Raw genomic sequence first — 12,636 nt, forward strand, 5'->3', positions numbered from 1 at the left:
TGTGGAAGTATATGTGTTAGTGCATGCTAGATGTGTACACATGAATACGGGTGTGTATCTGCATGTAGATGTGGGTGTCAGTTTCTACAGATTTATTTATATTGGTATCTGGACAGGTGTGCATTTCTGTGGTTGTGCTCTATGGATTTGTATTTGGGTTTCAGGAGTGGCCCTTTAATGGACCCATTGCAGCTGTGATAATGTGTGGTCCTAATGGAGGGAGAGGAGATGGAGTGAGTGGGGGCGGGGCCTCAGGAAGGGGCGGGGCCCCGGGAAGGGCAGGGATGGGCAGGGGGCGGGGCAGGGGTGTTTGGTTTTCTGGAATTAGAAAGTTGGCAACCCTACATGGGAGGGAGAACTCCGCCTCCCCAGCTGGGCTGTCTCTCAGGCAGCTGCCACACTGCACAGTCAGTGACCTGGAGCGGCTACCTTCAGCTGTCGTTAGAAGCAGCTCCGTCCCATTCCCCTCCTGGGCCTGGCTGCTGGGGAGAGGAGCTGAGTGAGGCGGAAGTGTGCCAGGAGGAGGCACAGAGGGAGAAGGACAGAGCCCCCAGCAAGTAACTCTGGTGCGGTGGGGAGAGCAGGCGCACCTTAACTGATTACACTTGTTATAGTTGATATGGCAACACCCATTTTTTCATGTTCTCTGTGTGTATATATCTATATTGTGACAGACCCAGACCAGTGGGGTACAGGCGTCTGGTAGAGGGCAAATATACTGGTCACTGGATGAGTAGTTTTCTGTTCCCTGAGTGACCAGAGCAGGGGCTGCACTAGAGTAATCAGGAACCTGCTAGAACCAGTTAAGGCAGGCAGGCTAATTAGGACAGCTGGAGCCAATTAAGAAGAAGCTGCTAGAATCAATTAAGGCAGGCTAATCAGGGCACCTGGGTTTTAAAAGGAGCTCACTTCAGTTTGTGGGGTGGGTGTGAGGAGCTGGGAGCAAGAGGCGCAAGGAGCTAAGGGTGTGCTGCTGGAGGACTGAGGAGCACAAGTGTTATCAGACACCAGGAGGAAGGTCCTGTGGTGAGAATAAGGAAGGTGTTTGGAGGAGGCCATGGGGAAGTAGCCCAGGGAGTTGTAGCTGTCATGCAGCTGTTACAGGAGGCACTATAGACAGCTGCAGTCCACAGGGCCCTGGGGCTGGAACCCAGAGTAGGGGGTGGGCCTGGGATCCCCCCAAATCTCCTAATTGACCTGGACCGTGGGTTCTTCCATAGGGGAAGGTCTCTGGGCTGTTCCCCAACCCACATGGTGAATCTCTGAGGCAAGAAAATCTACCAATAAGTGCAGGACCCACCAAGATAGAGGAGAAACTTTGTCACAATATCTATATCTATATCTTCCTACTGTATTTTCCACTGCATGCATCTGATGAAGTGGGTTTTAGCCCACAAAAGCTTATGCTTAAATAAATTTGTTTGCCTCTAAGGCAGACGTGGGCAAACTACGGCCTGCGGGCCACAGCTGTCCTGCGGGACCGTCCTGCCCGGCCCCGGAGCTCCCCTCCGGGGAGCCTAGTCCCTGTCTGCTCCCCCGCTTTCCCCCATCCCCTGGTGCCACGTGGGCCGTGCTCTGGGCCGCCGCTCTCACTGGGCAGCGTGGGGAGGACAGCTGGCTCTGGCTGGGTGTCGTGGCTGCGAGCCCCTGGTGCTGGTAAGGGGGCGAGGAGCGGGGGGGTTGGGTGAGGAAGTGGGGAGTGTTGGGGGCAGTCAGGGAGGAGAGGGTGGTTGGATGGGGTGGAGGTTCTGGGGGGGCGGTCAGGGGATGGAGAACAGTGAGGGCTGGGAGTGGGAGTCCCGGGGGCCTGTCAGGAGGCGGGGATGTGGCTAGGGGTCGGGAGGACAGGGAGCGGGGGGTTGGATAAGGGGGTGGGATCATGGGGGGCAGTTAGGGGTGGGGGGTCCTGGGAGGGGGTGGTCAGGGGACGAGGAGCAGGGGAGTTGGATGGGTTGGGGGTCCTAAGGGGGGCAGTCAGGTGGGAAGAGGCGGATAGGGGGAGGGGGCCAGGCAGTTTGGGGAAGTACAGCCTTCCCTACCCAGCCCTCCATACAGTTGTGCAACCCCGATGTGGCCCTTGGGCCAAAAAGTTTGCCCACCTCTGCTCTAAGGTGCCACAAGTACTCCTCATTCTTTTTGTCCTGAGGTGGTTGTTCATTTTGATCTCTACTGTGGCAATTCCAAATTTGTGGGAAAGCTACTGAGAAAGCATTATCTGCTGTGCATGCAGGTTTCACTCTTGAATTTGACAGTTTCATAGTTGCAGCGTAAGGGAGCTGTCAAGGGAAGTCATGATCACACGTTGTGAAGCAGTGCCTCATTTAAATTGGGAGGGCTTTGGCGATGAGGAGCAAAGTCTTTAATTTGACTTGGTAACCTGCAGGAATTGAAAAGAGCAGAGCCTGGGGGTGATGTACTCTTCTTGGTAGCTTGTGTTGCTGTGCAGGTGTGGTGATGTGTTCTGAACCAATTGCAATTTTTGTTAAGCTCAGCAGTTACACATATAGGCACAGAAAATTACAATAATCATTTGTGGAGGACACAAATGCATGAATTTCTGTGGTAAAATTCTAATCCAGTGGGAAAGGGACTTGCCCACCAATGATGGAAAATGTCCTTACTCCCTATATCTTTGGATTTCCAGAAGCAGTGAGGAGTCTGGATGGGCAGTAAGGAATCTTCACCTGACACCTATGTGATAAAGGTAACTACTTCTGGAATATTATGGCTCGGTAAAAGCAAAGTCAAAGTAACAAAATTAATTAATTTGTTTAAAGCAGTAAATTAAAAACACTACTTGCTGTAGGCCCAAGAAATATGTGAAGTGGCATTTTTCTAATTACTAAATGTTATTTATTGAAAATTATTCAGATCTGTTGACATTTATATTGCTGTTGTCCTATTTAGAGTCCTGCATATGCCAGTTCTCTGTGATATATGCAAGAGAGAACTGGTTGCTTTCACACAGTGGGTGCCTGGCTTAGTGAACTTCAGATGCATCATTTACTTAGAATTAATACACACTTTACACTTTAGAACAGTTTAGGGGAAATTAACTTGACTTCCATGGAAACAAGCCAAGGGGTTTTAATGAATTGAGACTATAAACGGGTTTAACATTTCCTCTCTCAAACACAGCAAATTAAGAAACATCAAAACAATGGCTTCTGATAATCCTTTCACATGAGGCTTAAATTCCTAAAGTGATTCCTTTGCTGGAGTAGCTGCTTTGTTTAACAATGAGTTTCATACAAAAGGCTCCCTAAGGCAAGAAGACAGACAGGATGCGGGCTTTGAAAGTTTGCTGGACCAATCAAGATTTTTATAGCTGCAGGCTACACAGCAACAGTTAATTTGGGGAATTATTTAACTGACTATTTTTTATATAATGTTACTGTACCTGTGCCTTTAGCCTAAACCTTTTCTTTGTACCAGCTGGCATCATTATAACATTTCTAAAACATCTCAAAGGCTGCAGTCAGTGCCTTGGATACCTTTATGACTATACTATAATGAAAATGAGAGAGTGAAATAATGGCTTTTGACTGGCTTTTCTGTTGCTGTGGATTTCATGACCTCCTCTGCAAAGCAATATCTACCTAGCTGATAGGATGCATTATAATCAACTCAGCCCAAAGGATGTGTTTAAAAACTTTACTCTGATTTCAGAGTAAAGTGTGTGTGTATCACAGTGACATATTTTTAAACTTCCAGAAATTAGAGAAATATGTCTAGGTTGTTGAGACAGGCAGTACACAACTATTAGGTCCCAGAAAGGGACTCTTTTGTTCATGGTGCCCCCATGTTCCAGCTGTAATTGATTCCATTGCCAATTGTTTTTCATTGTACCTCCAAGGCAACCAGCTCTCTTTCTCCTTGTGAGCCAGTCTAGTCATTGGACTCTTTGGAAGTTATCAATATCTTTCAATGATAGGGAGTTGCTTTGTTTAAAAACCCACATTTACATATTGTCCTGTTAGAATATATATTTATATATCTATATGTAAAATATTTATATGTAAAGCTGAAACATTGAAATCTGAATATTAGAGTGGAAATGTATAATTTTATTATTAGCAAGTTGATACAGAAAATGACCAACCCTCGGTTTCAAAATGGAGGAATGTACCAAGTGTTATGTTTCTGAGTGGGAGCAGGGGGGAATCCAATTATATGGGAACTAGTTAAGTAATACATTGTAAGAACACAATTTATTGTATTGGTTTTTTTTAAAAAAGGGCAACAGATTTTTGTTTGTTCAGATCACTCCCAAGCTGATCATAGTTTTGAGTTCTTTAAATGCTTGCAACTAATATCCCACAAACTGAGATCTTCTGTTGTGTGGGTGGGGATACGTAGGAGGGAAAATGCCACAAGAACTAGCTTCTCCTCTCACTCCATCCCCAACCATGGCAGAGCCCTACCCTCACTCATCTCCAATGATGGGGTTTCAACATGGTACCGGGGTTAGGGCGGGGAATGATGCCATAGACCTGGCAGGCCTATTCTGTGGCTCCCAGACAATATCTGCCTAGTTTGGGTCCCATCCTTGTTGCCCTGTATCAAACAGGAAGTTTTTGGATGACTCAGAAACTGAACCCAAGTCTCTAGGGCTCGGCCTGGTCCCTGCCCACTAGACCATGCTTCCTACTTACCATTCTAATGAAACTTGTTAGAACATGGCTTCAGCAAAAATAGCAAAAATTTCAAAGAGTCTTAAACCTAGGAAACCCCATTAGTGCCACCCTGTCCCCCTGACTGCACAGGCTTGTCAGATGGCTGGTGGGTACTAGCACCCTCTTTTGTGTTCAGATTTTCTTCACTACAAAAGAGCCTCAAGGAAATCATTTACTCCACCCATTCACTTAGGTCCTGAATACCATGCATCAATGACTTCTAACAGGCGCTCCTAACGGGCTGTACTTCTCATTTGAGAACTAGTGCCTTGGCTTGATTTGAAAATGTGTGTGGGTTGGACTAAAGTTTAGCACAATGACTTAAATAATGCAAACTGAGCAATCATAGTAAACATTCCTGCAGGTGCACAGTTGCAGTTGGCCTTCATTGCCAAGTTAACTTGATTTGTAACTAGACTGTTGCCCCTAACTTGAGTCCTGTCCACATACAAAACCCCTTATCTTTAGTGTGGTAGGGCTTTTAATTGGAATTGGTTGGCCTCGCAAGAGGTATAGGCTACAGCTCAAGTTAGTATACCTTGTCTGGTGTTAATGCAACCACTCTATAGCATGGATACAGGCTAGCTGTCCTCAAGTGTCACCAGTCCTTCTAGTGCCATGTCACCATTCCCCCCATAGGCCCAGAAAGGAACGGCAAGGTTTCCCACAATTCACTCAGAAAGAATTAATAGATTGGCTCAGCTGACTGAAGTGCAAATTACTATGGGATATGCCCCCAGAAGTCTCAGTACCACACACAAGTGAGTGCATGCAATACCAGTGTGGACACAGCAGCTCGAGTGGTTTTTTTTTTTTTTTTTTTTTGCAGTGTAACTGCTTTTGCTCAAATCAGGCTACCTTGAGAGTGTAGAAAACTTGAGTTAACTCTGCCCTGAAGACATACTTTCTAGTCACATTTATGGTTAAGGGTATGAGAGCGTCAAGGTGGGTGAGGTAATATCTTTTATTGGACCAACTTCTGTTGGTGAGAGAGACAAGCTTTCGAGCATACACAGAGCTCTTCTTCAAGTCTGAGGGCTTGTCTACACTACACAGTTTTTAGCGACAAGGCTGCGTTGTCGCTAAAAGTCAGTGAGTGAATGCTCTTTTGTGGTATTTTCATTCAACAACAAAGTGATTGTATAATTTCATCCACAAAGTTATTGGGCATTTAATGCCCAGGATCAGGTATACCACATGTTGTGATAGGCATGTGTAGAGTCCAGGGGTGTTGATTGTAGACACTAAAATCATGGATTTATTTGCAGTTCAAGCTATTCAGACATTTCAAGTGCTGTAAAAACAAGGAGTCCTCCTTTTGGCACCTTAGGCCTGGTCTACACTGAGTTTAATTTGAATTTAGCAGCATTAAATCGAATTAACCCTGCACCCGTCCACACAACGAAGTCATTTATTTCAAAATAAAGGGCTCTTAAAATCGATTTCTGTACTCCTCCCCGATGAGCGAAATTGATATTGTCATTTCGAATTAGGGTTAGTGTGGCCGTAATTCGATGGTATTGGCCTCCGGGAGCTATCCCACAGTGCACCATTGTGACTGCTCTGGACAGCAATCTGAACTCGGATGCAATGGCAGGAAAAGCCCCGCGAACATTTGAATTTCATTTCCTGTTTGCCCAGCACAGGAGAGCACAGGTGACCACAGAGCTCATCAGCACAGATAACCATGCAGGCCGATAATTGAAAAAGAGCACCAGCATGGACCGTACAGGAGGTACTGGATCTGATCGCTATATGGGGAGAGGATTCAGTGCTAGCAGAACTTCGTTCGAAAAGACAAAATTGCATAACTTTTGAAAAAATCTCCAAGGGCATGATGGAGAGAGGCCACAATAGGGACTCAGAGCAGTGCTGCGTGAAAGTCAAGGAGCTCAGACAAACCTATCAGAAAACAAAGGAGGCAAACGGTCGCTCTGGGTCAGAGTCGCAGACATGCCGCTTCTACGCTGAGCTGCATGCAATTCTAGGGGGGGCCACCACCACTACCCCACCTCTGACCGTGGATTCCATGGCGGGGGTAATCTCATCAGCCACACCTGAGGATTCTGCGGATGGGAAGGAGGAGGAGGAGGACAAGCTTGCGGAGAGCACACAGCACTCCGTTCTCCCCAACAGCCAGGATCTTTTTCTCAGCCTGACTGAAGTACCCTCCCAAGACCATGACCCCATGGAAGGGACCTCAGGTGAGTTTACCTTTTAAAATATAAAACATGGTTTAAAAGCAAGAAATCACATGTGCTATGTAATGTGAATAGTGTTGTTCAACATGAAAGAGTATAAGCATTGTTCTGTAAAATGTATCTTTTAAAAAAATTCTCTTCCCCCCCCCCCCTCCCCCCTGGCAGCTGCAAATTTTTCAAGCCTTCGGGATGGAGGAGGGAGGCTGTCTCAGATAAGGCATTGGAAAAAGAGGACGCAAGACGAGATGTTCGTGGAAATAATGGAATCCACCCGCAATGAAAGAGCTCATCTGAATGAGTGGAAGGACACGGTTTCAAAGTATAGGAAAGATGCCAGTGAATGTGAGGACATCAGGGACCAATGTGAGGAGAGGAGAGACGCTTGAGATGAGAAGTGGCGGCAGGAAGATCAGAGGAGGCAGGATGCAACGCTGGGGCTGCTGCGTGAGCAAACAGACATGCTCCGGCGTCTGGTGGAGCTTCAGGAACGGCAGCAGGATCACAGACTGGCGCTACAGCCCCTGTATAACGCCCCTCCCTCCTCACCATGTTCCATAGCCTCCTCACCCAGACGTGTAAGAACACAGGGAGGAGGCTTCGTGCACTCTCCCATTCTACCCCAGTGGACAGCCCAAGCAAAAGGCTGTCATTATTTTAACCTTTTTTTAGTGGCCTTTTCCTTCCCTCCGATCCTCCTCCCAAACCCCACCTGGGCTACCTTGTCAGTTCTCTCCCTCTTTTTATAATCAATTAATAAAGAATACATGATTTTTAAAGGATAGTGACTTTATTTCCTTTGAAAGCAAGCTGTGATCCAAGGGGGAGGGTGAGTTGCCTACAGAGAATGAGTCAATAAAGGGGGTGGGTTTTCATCAAGGAGAAACAAACAGAACTTTCACATGGTAGCCTGGCCAGTCATGAAACTGGTTTTCAAAGCTTCTCTGATGTAATGCGCTTCCTGGTGTGCTCTTCTAATCGCCCTGGTGTCTGGCTGCGTGTAATCGGCAGCCAGGAGATTTGCTTCAGCCTCCCACCCCACCATAAAGGTCACCCCTTACTCTCACAGAGATTGCAGAGCACACAGCAAGCAGCAATAACCATGGGGATATTGAGGTCTGAGCAAGTCAGTAAAGTGCACCAGCGACCTTTTAAACTGCCAAATGCACATTCCACCACCATTCTGCACTTGCTCAGCCTGTAGTTGAACAACTCCTGACTCCTGTCCAGGCTGCCTGTGCATGGCTTCATGAGCCATGGCATTAAGGGGTAGGCTGGGTCCCCAAGGATAACTCTAGGCATTTCAACATCCCCAATGGTTATTTTCTGGTCCGGGAAGTAAGTCCTTCGCTGCAGCCGTTTAAACAGAGTAGTGTTCCTGAAGATGCGAGCGTCATGAACCCTTCCCGGCCAGCCCACGTTGATGTTGGTGAAACGTCCCTTGTGATCCACCAGTGCTTGCAGCACCACTGAAAAGTACCCCTTGCGGTACTTTATGAACTGGGTGCTCCGGTGCCAAGATAGGGATATGGGTTCCATCTATTGCCCCACCACAGTTAGGGAATCCCATGGCAGCAAAGCCATCCACTATGGCTTGCACATTTCCCAGAGTCACTACCTTTCGTAGCAGCAGCTCAGTGATTGCTTTGGCTACTTGCATGACAGCAGCCTCCACAGTAGATTTACCCAGTCCAAATTGATTCCCGGCTGACCGGTAGCTGTCTGGCGTTGCAAGCTTCCACAGGGCTATCGCCACTCGCTTCTGAACTGTGAGGGCTGCTCTCATCCTGGTATTCTGGCGCTTCCGGGCAGGGGAAAGCAAGTCACCAAAGTTCCATGAAAGTGCCCTTACGTATGCAAAAGTTTCGCAGCCACTGGGAATCGTCCCACACCCGTAACACTATGCAGCCCCACCAGTCTGTGCTTGTTTCCCGGGCCCAGAATTGGCGTTCCACGGATAGAACCTGCCCCATCAACAACATGATTTCCAAAGTGCTGGGACCTGCGGTTTGAGAAAATTCTGTGTCCATGTCCTCATCACTCTCGTCGCCGCTGCCTCCTTGCCTCGTTTTTCTGGTCCTGGTTCAGCATAAACTGCACGATAATGCGCGAGGTGTTTACAATGTTCATGACTGCTGTCTTGAGCTGAGTGCCGTGGTATGGCATCTGCTATGTTCACCCAGGAAAAAAGGCACAAAACGGTTGTCTGCCATTGCTTTCATGGAGGGAGGGATGAGGCTGTACCCAGAACCACCTGCGACAATGTTTTTTGCCCCATCAGGCACTGGGATCTCAACCCAGAATTCCAATGGGTGGGGGAGACTGCAGGAACTATGGGATAGCTGTGGGATAGCTACCCACAGTGCAACGCTCTGGAAATCGAGGCTAGCCCCGGTACATGGACGCACACCACCGAATTAATGTGTTTAGTGTGGCCGCATACATTCGACTTTATACAATCTGTTTCCAAAATTCAAATTCTGTAAATTCGGATTAATCCCGTAGTGTAGACATACCCTTAGAGACTAACAAATTAAGTGCTGTAAGTTTAACATGTAAGAGCTCTGAGTAAGAACCCAAATTTCAGCATCACTTCCCATTGCATGATTTCTGATAAGAGTTCTGCACAAAAGCTGCATTGTTCTCTCTGGGATTTACGTCACCATTTTCTTCCATTATTCCTGATATTTTGCCAATCATATTGTGAACTTCTTGAGAAGGATGAAAAAAGCAGTTTGCCTCCTTGACAGCAAACAGAAGGCAGAGTTCTTTCCTCTTCCTGAAAGAAGTTCTTTTAAAAAAAAGTATTTTAACTTGAAGCTCTGCCTTAGACTAACCCAAGGAGCCTGCCGTAGGAAAATATGCTTTTATTTATTTTATTTTATTTTACCAAACTACTAAATATGGGGATTGGATGGCTCAGGAAATTGGGATGGGTTAATAGAATCCTTTTGGACTTTTAGGTCAACCATGCAGTTCTAGTCAAGGCTAGAAGAGATACATATAGACACTGCAGGATTTCATCTACATCTGGCTCCATTGAAATCAATGATAAAACTCCCATCCACTTCAATGAGGCCAGGATTTTACCCTGCACATCCTAAATGGCCCACGTGCAAAAAGTTGTTTCAATCCAGTTCCCTATATACTAATTATCACATCTGAAAACCCATCGACCAGATTGTCTTTTACACTAAGTCCTCTTTACATCACTCGGACTTAAAGTGGACATAAAGTATTATTATGCCCACTCCCAAGCCTCCTTACGCTGTGAGAATGGTGTATAAGGATGATAGTGTAAATGAGAATCTGACCCGTAACGTCCACATGTGGGGAGAGGCACAGCGGCTGAGAAACTGAGAAGTGAGAGTCCTTTTGTTAACAGACCAATAGGCCAGAGAAACCCTGGGTTCTCCCTGTGGCTGTGTGCGATACTTGTGTTTTCAGTGTTGCACAGCAATTCTGCAGGGAAGTGATGGGTGGACAGATCAGCAAATGAGTAAGTGGAAAGTTGTCGGGCTGTAGGGGCCTATGCAAATTTTAGCTGTTCGTGGGGATACATTCTTTTGAAATAATACAAATGTAAATTCCTTCTTAGCCACTACAAGGCATTATATAATCCTATTCACTTTTGTGAATACCTATTTTGTTGTGTCCCATTAATAGACTACAACTTATTCTTAGGCTAAGTAACTAGCAGCTTTAAGGACTACACCCAGCTTTGCTGGTGGTCTACATAGAAAAGGTCTACTCTCCTGGTCAAGCATGTACTTGGTCTTCTGTAAAATACGGGATGGATTCTTCAGGTCCTGTCATCCCTTCTAGTCATGAATGAGGAGAAGATTTTTGTAGGAGATTTGCTTATGTTTTCAAACCAGCTTTAGAATGACTTATGCTCCCAGCTCCTCCTAGTATAACTACCAAAGGCAATGAATTGCATAGAAGAGTTTAAACCCCAGAGATAAGGTAAGTCCTCATGTAATATTGTTAACACATGAGAAAACTAACAAGCCTTGATTATAAGAAAGCAAATAATGCTGAGGTTCAAAAAGAATTAATACATCAGAATTGAGGCTGAGGTTAATGCCATAGAACAGTTTAACCCAGCTTTAAAATCAACATGTTGCCTGACTGAAAGCAATTGGAAAATAGGATTAATACAACCTAAATTCTTAATTCAGTATAAGAACTGAGAAGCAACGTGCTTAAAACATCTTACTGAGCTTATCAGGGAGACAAATTTTGTGGGTTGCATTGTACCTAATATTTAATTTCTGTATACAAATCCTTATTTACAGAACTGCACAGGCTAATCCAAAGACATCTGTGTTAGGTAGCCACTCCAAGGACCTACAAAAATTGGTTTCTTAAGGTGGGTCTTTCAATAAACATGGATGATCCGTTTAATCAAAGAGATGAATGGAATCCATATAGTTTAAATCATCTTAATTCGATACAAAAATGATTTCCTTATGTTTAAATGTGTATAAGGCCATTTGTAGCCAAAATTTGTTCCATATACCAGTTACTCTAGGCCAAGTTCCCAGCTGTGCAGTTGGAATTATATCAGTTTACACCAGCTGAAATCTGGCTCACAATGTTAATTGCAACTCTTTTAATTAAAAGACCCTGTTTTCAGTTGCTTTTAACTTTGCCAAACTTTAACCGCATGGGCTGAAATTTTCCATATTGGGTGTCTGCCTCTGGTTGACATTTTTTGGAAAGTTTCAACAAAAAGCGATGTCCAAAAACGAGACTGGGAAAAAATATTGTTTTGCCCTTGTTTAAAAAAAATAATAATTCGGTTGAGCAGCTCTACTGCCTTTGTGCTGGGACTTGAAATTTCCCTAAGCGGAGGGGTGTTCTTGTGTCAAGATGTGTCTTTTGACGTCCCAAATTTGACCAATAATTAAAGTGGTTGAATGGCACCATGGAGAATTGGATTCAATACATGCCCTTTCCACAGAGTTCCTGTGTGATGCAGGGCAAGTCACTTAAACCAAAATTTTCACAGGTGGACACTGTGAGTTCCTCATTTTCTGTGTACCGAACATTTAGATGCCTGGGATGGGATCTGATTTGCAGAAGTACTGAGCACTTGCACATGCAGCTCAAGTCAATGGGAGCTCTACTCTGAACCTAAAAAGGGCTATAGAATGCTAAGTACTCTGAAAAATCAGGCCCCAGGCTTCTCACATTGGGTTAGGGTACCTAAAATTAGTGAACAGTTCTGACAATTTTGTTTTCCGTTTGTGTCTATTTCCCACGTGTAAAAGAAGGATGATAATACCACTTCACCTGCAAGGGGTGTTTTGAAGATAAGTTCATAAATGTTTATAAATCACTAAGATACAATGATGAGGGCACCATAGTAAAGCCCAGAAAGAAATTAATATTTTGGATGGTGTGCAGTAAATAATGCATGGTGCTACACACTGAATGATGAGGAAAAGATGCATCTTGAATAGCAATCCATTCAGTGAACACTTCATGATGTCCACTGAATGAGGCAGGGGTCCTGTTGGGAAAAAGTAGCATGGGATCATGTAACTGAAGACTGTGGCGTAATGCATACACACAAGCGGAGTGAATCAAGATTGCACAGGCAACCTTCATCATGGCATTTCCTAACTTGGGAGTGCTTGTGTTAGGAATTGGGGAGTGGGCAGTCTGGCTTCATGGGAGGATCTATGAAAAGTAATCAGGTATCAAGTTGGGGTCAGTAGCCCGAAGATGAGCTGGGATTGGAGCTGGGACTGGCA

At 45.4% G+C, this 12,636-nt stretch overlaps 1 long non-coding RNA gene across 1 annotated transcript in view; it reads left to right on the top strand.

Moving 5' to 3' along the window:
- The first annotated feature begins 649 nt into the window (after positions 1-649).
- The window catches only part of LOC135974241 (uncharacterized), a 62,085-nt gene continuing 50,098 nt past the window's right edge, over positions 650-12,636 (top strand). Inside the window, exons 1-2 of the long non-coding RNA XR_010591465.1 lie at positions 650-1,026; positions 2,645-2,704. This is a non-coding gene — a long non-coding RNA (uncharacterized LOC135974241). The remainder of the gene's footprint in view (positions 1,027-2,644; positions 2,705-12,636) is intronic.

This window comes from Chrysemys picta, chromosome 11 (genome assembly GCF_011386835.1).
Source record: "Chrysemys picta bellii isolate R12L10 chromosome 11, ASM1138683v2, whole genome shotgun sequence".
Lineage (NCBI taxonomy): Eukaryota > Metazoa > Chordata > Testudines > Emydidae > Chrysemys > Chrysemys picta.